Below are 6,647 nucleotides of genomic sequence, written 5' to 3' on the forward strand. Positions count from 1 at the left end.
AAACAGACCCATAAGCAGCGAAGAAGTTGAACCAGTTATCAAAAATCTCCCAACAAATAAGAGTCCAGGACCAAGTGGCTTCCCTGGGGAATTCTACCAGACATTTAAAGCAGAGATAATACCTATCCTTCTCAAGCTGTTCCAAAAAATAGAAAGGGAAGGAAAACGTCCAGACTCATTTTATGAAGCCAGCATTACTTTGATTCCCAAACCAGACAGAGACCCAGGAAAAAAAGAGAACTACAAGCCAATATCCCTGATGAATATGGATGCAAAAATTCTCAAAAAGATACTAGCAAATCGAATTCAACTGCATATAAAAAGAATTATTCACCATGATGAAGTGGGATTCATTACTGGGTTGCAGGGCTCTTTCAACATTCACAAATCAATCAATGTGATACATCACATTAGTAAAAGAAAAAAGAAAAGAAAAGAAAAGAAAAAAAAAGAACCATATGATCCTGTCAATCAATGCAGAAAGAGCATTTGACAAAATTCAGCATCCTTTCTTTTTTTTTTTAATTAATTAATTTATTTTTTTTATTTTTGGGACAGAGAGAGACAGAGCATGAACGGGGAGGGGCAGAGAGAGAGGGAGACACAGAATCGGAAACAGGCTCCAGGCTCTGAGCCATCAGCCCAGAGCCTGACGTGGGGCTTGAACTCACGGACCGCGAGATCGTGACCTGGCTGAAGTCGGACGCTTAACCGACTGCGCCACCCAGGCGCCCCTGGCATCCTTTCTTAATAAAAACCCTCGAGAAAGTTGGGATGGAAGGAACATACTTAAACATCATAAAAGCCATTTATGAAAAGCCCACAGCTAATATCATCCTCAATGGGGAAAAACTGAGAGCTTTCTCCCTGAGATCAGGAACATGACAGGGATGTCCACTCTCACTGCTGTTGTTTAACATAATGCTGGAAGTTGTAGCATCAGCAATCAGACAACAAAAGGAAATCAAAGGCATCAAAATAGGCAAAGGTGAAGTCAAGCTTTCAGTTTGCAGATGACATGATATTATACATGGAAAACCCAGTAGACTCCACCAAAAGTCTGCTAGAACTGAAACATGAATTCAGCAAAGTTGCAGGATACAAAATTAATGTACAGAAATCAGTTGTATTCTTATACACTAATAATGAAGCAACAGAAAGATAAATAAAGAAACTGATCCCATTCACAATTGCACCAAGAAGCATAAAATACCTAGGAATAAACCTACCCAAAGATGTAAAAGATCTGTATGCTGAAAACTATAGAAATCTTATGAAGGAAATTGAAGAAGGTATAAAGAAATGGAAAAACATTCCACGCTCATGGATTGGAAGAACAAATATTGTTAAAATGTCAATACTACCCAAAGCTACCTACACATTCGATGCAACCCCAATAAAAATTGCACCAGCATTCTTCTCGAAGCTAGAACAAGCAATCCTAAAATTTGTATGTAACCCGAATAGCCAAAGTAATTTTGAAGAAGAAGACCAAAGCGGGAGGCATCACAATCCCAGACTTTAGCCTCTACTACAAAGCTGTAATCATCAAGACAGCATGGTATTGGCACAAAAACAGACACATAGACCAATGGAATAGAATAGAGCCTCCAGAATTAGACCCACAAAAGTATGGCCAACTCATCTTGGACATAGCAGGAAAGAATATCCAATGGAAAAAAGACAGTCTCTTTAACAAATGGTGCTGGGAGAACTGGACAGTAACATGCATAAGAATGCGACTAGAGCACTTTCTTACACCATTCACAAAAATAAACTCAAAATGGATGAAGGACTTGAATGTGAGACAGGAAACCATCAAAACCCTAGAGGAGAAAGCAGGAAAAAAATCTCTCTGTCCTCAGCCACAGCAATTTCTCACTTGACACATCCCCAAAGGCAAGGGAATTAAAAGCAAAAATGAACTATTGGGACCTCATGCAGATAATAAGCTTCTGCACTGCAAAGGAAACAACCAACAAAACTAAAAGGCAACCAACAGAATGGGAAAGATATTTGGAAATGACATATGGAAGAAAGGGCTAGTATCCAAAATCTATAAAGAGCTCACCAAACTCCACACCTGAAAAACAAATAACCCAGTGAAGAAATGGGCAGAAAACATGAATAGACACTTCTCTAAAGAAGACACCCAGATAGCCAACAGGCACATGAAAAGATGCTCAACGTCGCTTCTAATCAGGGAAATACAAATCAAAACCACACTCAGATATCACCTCACACCAGTCAGAGTGGCCAAAATGAACAAATCAGGAGACCATAGATGCTGGCGAGGATGTGGAGAAACAGGAACCCTCTTGCACTGTTGTTGGGATTGCAAACTGGTGCAGCTGCCCTGGAAAACGGTGTGGAGGTTTTTAAAAAAATTAAAAATAGATCTACCTTATGACCTAGCAATAGCACTGCTAGGAATTTACCCAAGGGATACAGGAGTGCTGATGCATAGGAGCACTTGTACCCCAATGTTTATAGCAGCACTTGCAACAACAGCAACAATAGCCAAATTATGGAAAGAGCCTACATGTCCATCAACTGATGAATGGGTAAAGAAATTGTGGTTTATATACACAATGGAATACTACGTGGCAATGAGAAAGAATGAAATATGGCCTTTTGTAGCAACTTGGATGGAACTGGAGAGTGTTATTCCAAGTGAACTAAGTCATACAGAGAAAGACAGATACCATATGTTTTCATTCTTATGTGTATCCTGAGAAACTTAACAGAAGGCCATGGGGGAGGGGAAGGAAAAAAAAAAAAAAAGAGAGGCAGGGAGCCAAACCATAAGACACTCTTAAAAACTGAGAATAAACTAAGGGTTGATGGGGGGGTGGGAGGGACAGGAGGGTGGGTGATGGGCATTGAGGAGGACACCTGTTGGGATGAGCACTGGGTTTTGTATGGAAACCAATTTGACAATAAATTTCATATTAAAAAACACATTCATTAAAACACACCCAAAATAAATATACAATCTTAATAGGCCAATATTTATGTTAAATATTTTGATCAGTAGTTAGTAGCCTTTCTAAAAAATACTTCAGGTAATATTGTTTCACTGGTGAATTCTACCCAAAAATTAAGGTTTAAATGTTATCAATTCTATACAATCCCTTGCATAAAATAGAGTGGAGAAAACAATTCCTAACTCATTCTCCGAGGCCAGCATTAGCCAGCTAAAACCAGACAAAGATATTACAATTCAGAAAAAAGTACAGAATACATGAATGTAAATGTATAACCCCTCAACAAAATTTAGCAAAAACTTAATCCAAAAATGTATAAAAGCAATGATGTACCATAACCAAGTGGGATTTATCCCTGGTATGCAAGGCTGTTTTAACATTGAAAATCAGTTAATGCAATCAATGATATCAACAGAATGAAGAAGAAAAACATACAATGATATCAATAGAAACATAAAATGCATTTGACAAAATTCAGCACCCATTCACGTACACACAAATGTCTCTGGAAACAAGGTGCAGAGGGGACTTCCTCAACTTAATAAAGAACACCTGCAGAAACGGGCAGCTAATTTCATAATTAAATGCTGACAAACTAAATGATTTTTTCCAAGATAGAGAACAGAAGAAAGATGTACCCTTTCATTGCTCCTACTCAACATGGTACTGGAAATCCTAGCTAATGCAGCAGAACAAAATAGATAGATGATAGATAGATACATAGATAAAAGGCATACGGATTGGGAAGAAAGAAATAAAATATCTTTGTTCAGAGATGACATTATTTTCTATGTCAAATAATTTACCAGAAAGAAACATATGTAACTAAAAAGTGAATATAGGAAGATTGCAGGATACAATGTCATTATATAAAACTCAATTGCCTTCCTATAAACCAGCAATGGACAACTGGTATTTGAAATGAAAAACACAATACCATTTACCTTAGCACCAAAACATTAAAATGCTTAGAAATAAATTTAACAAAATATGTACATAATCTATATGAGTAAAACTACAACATTCAGATGAAATAAATCAAAGAAGCACTAGATGGAGGTATTCCATGTTAATGAATAGAATTCTCAATATTTTAACATGTCTTTTCCAACTAACTTGATCAATAGATTCACTCAATCTCAATCAAAATCAACTGATTCTAAAATTTATATGGAAATGCAAATTGTCCAGAAAAGTTAAACCGGTATTGAAGAAGTCAGTCAGAAGACTGACACTACTTAATGCCCAAAACTACTATAATGCTACAATGATCAAATCAGTGTGGTGTTGGAGACAGAATTAACCAAAAATTTAAATGGAACAGCATACAGAGCCCAGAAATAGACTCATACAAATATTGTCAACTGATGTTTGATCATACAGCAAAAACAAATCAACAAACAAAAGACAGTCCTTTAAAACAATGGTGATAGAACATTTGGACATCCATATGCAAAAAGATAACGCAGACCTTACACATTAACTCAAACATTAACTCAAAATGGATCAGAATTCTAAAAATAAAATGCAAAACTATAAAACTTCTAGATTATAACATAAAAGAAAATCTAGGTGACCTTGAGTTTGGCGACCAATATTTAGGTAACATCAAGGCACAATCCATTAATGAACAAATTGGTCAGTTTAACCTCATTAAAATTGAAATTTCTGCTGTGTGAAAGAATGTCAAGAGAATGAAAAGAGAAGCTACAGACTGAGAGAAAATATTTGCAAGAAAATATCTGGTGAAGGAATTTTATCTAAAATATATAAGAACTCTTAAAATTCAACAATAAGACAATGAACAACCCAATAAAAAGTGGATGAAGGAGTTGAACAGATAACTCACAAAATAAGATATACTTATAGCAATAGGCATATGAAAAGCCCAGTGTCACCTGGTATTACGGAATTGCAAATTATGAGATACTACTACACACCTATGAGAATGGCCAAAATCCAGTGCAGTGACAACACCTAAAGCTGGTGAAGATATGGAGCAAGGGAAACTCTCATTCACTGCTAGTGAGAATGCGAAATGACACATCGACTTTTGGCAGACAGTTTACCAGTTTCCTGTAAATTTAAACACAGTCTCCGCTACACAATCCAGCATTGTTTTACTTGCTATTTCTTCATTGCTTTGAAAAGTTATGTCCATGCAAAAGCCTACACACACACACACACACACACACACACACACACACACAAGCCCTTTTATTTTGTGATTGCAAACACTTGAAAGCAACCAAGATGCTTTTCAGTAAGAGAGTGTATAAACAAACTATGTACATCCATATAATGGAATTTTATTCAGCATTAAAAAATAAATGAGTTATTAAGCCACAAAAAGGGAGAAAGCCTAAATGCATATTCTAACTGAAAAAAAAAGCCAGTCTAAAATATTTTAACTATATGACATTCTGGAAAAGGCAAAACTATTGAGATAATGAAAAGAAAAATGGCTGCCAGGAGTTCAAGAGGGAAAAGCCAAAGGGCAGAGGTTGAATAGACACAGAACAGGTTTTCCAGGCCAGTGAAACTGTTCTTTATGTTTTAGGGCAGTGAGACTGTTGTTCTCTATGATAATGTAATAATGGGTATTACAGTAGATGAGATTATTCATGTAGCAAAACCCATAGAACCATACAACACAAAGATTGACTGCCAATGTCAACTATGGATTTTAGGTAGTAATAATATATCACTCATTAATTGTAGAAAATGTACCACACTAATGTAAGATGTTAATAATAGAGGATACTATGTGTGGGGTATATGGGAACTCTACTTTCTTCTCAATTATTTTGTAAACCTAAAAATACTCTTTAAAAGTCTACAAATAATTTGTTTTTGTGTCCTTAGGTCTCTAATTTGTTAGAGTCTGATGTGTGCATGCATTAATTTTGAAAGAAAGTTTACTCGTGGAAATGCAAAATTGATAAAATTAATTTTCTTACTGTGGGTTATATATATTTTCATGTATTGTGTAATTTTAAACAGCTAGCTTACCCACCTCCACCCCCCAGATAAATCCTGCCAAAATATGACTCTTTCTTTTTTTGTTAATGCTTGCCCCGTTTTCTGGTATTTGTTCTATTGCACAGCAGTATTCATAAGAGATACTTGTGTATACCCTTGAAACTTAATTTTAAAAGATATACTTCTGGGGGCACCTGGGTGGCCGAGTCAGTTAAGCATCTGATTTCGGCTAGGTCACAATCTCATTTTTGGTAGGTTCAAGGCCCATGTAGGGCTCTATACTAACAGTGCAGAGCCTGTGTGGGATTCTCTCTCTCTCCCTCCCTCTCTGCCCCTCCTTAACTTGAGCTTTCTCTCTCTTTCAAAATAAAAAAATAGACTTAAAAAAAAAAAGATATACTTCTGGAGGGGAAGTAAGCTCTCTTTAACCCTCTCCCACCACCAACTCATCGTCCCTGCTCCCATTTTTACTGTGTATTAAAAATAAATTCAAACATTCTAGATATAGTAAAATGAGCATCGTATGCACATATTACAGATTTAACAATTCTTAACTTTGCCATATTTTCTTTTCTGTTTTGCTGCATTTTAGAAAGTAAATTATAAATATTTGATTTAATAATTGAATTTTTTTTATGTTTCAAGTTTCTATTTAAATTCCAGTTAGTGAACATTTAG

The sequence above is a fragment of the Acinonyx jubatus genome, chromosome D4 (genome assembly GCF_027475565.1).
Source record: "Acinonyx jubatus isolate Ajub_Pintada_27869175 chromosome D4, VMU_Ajub_asm_v1.0, whole genome shotgun sequence".
Lineage (NCBI taxonomy): Eukaryota > Metazoa > Chordata > Mammalia > Carnivora > Felidae > Acinonyx > Acinonyx jubatus.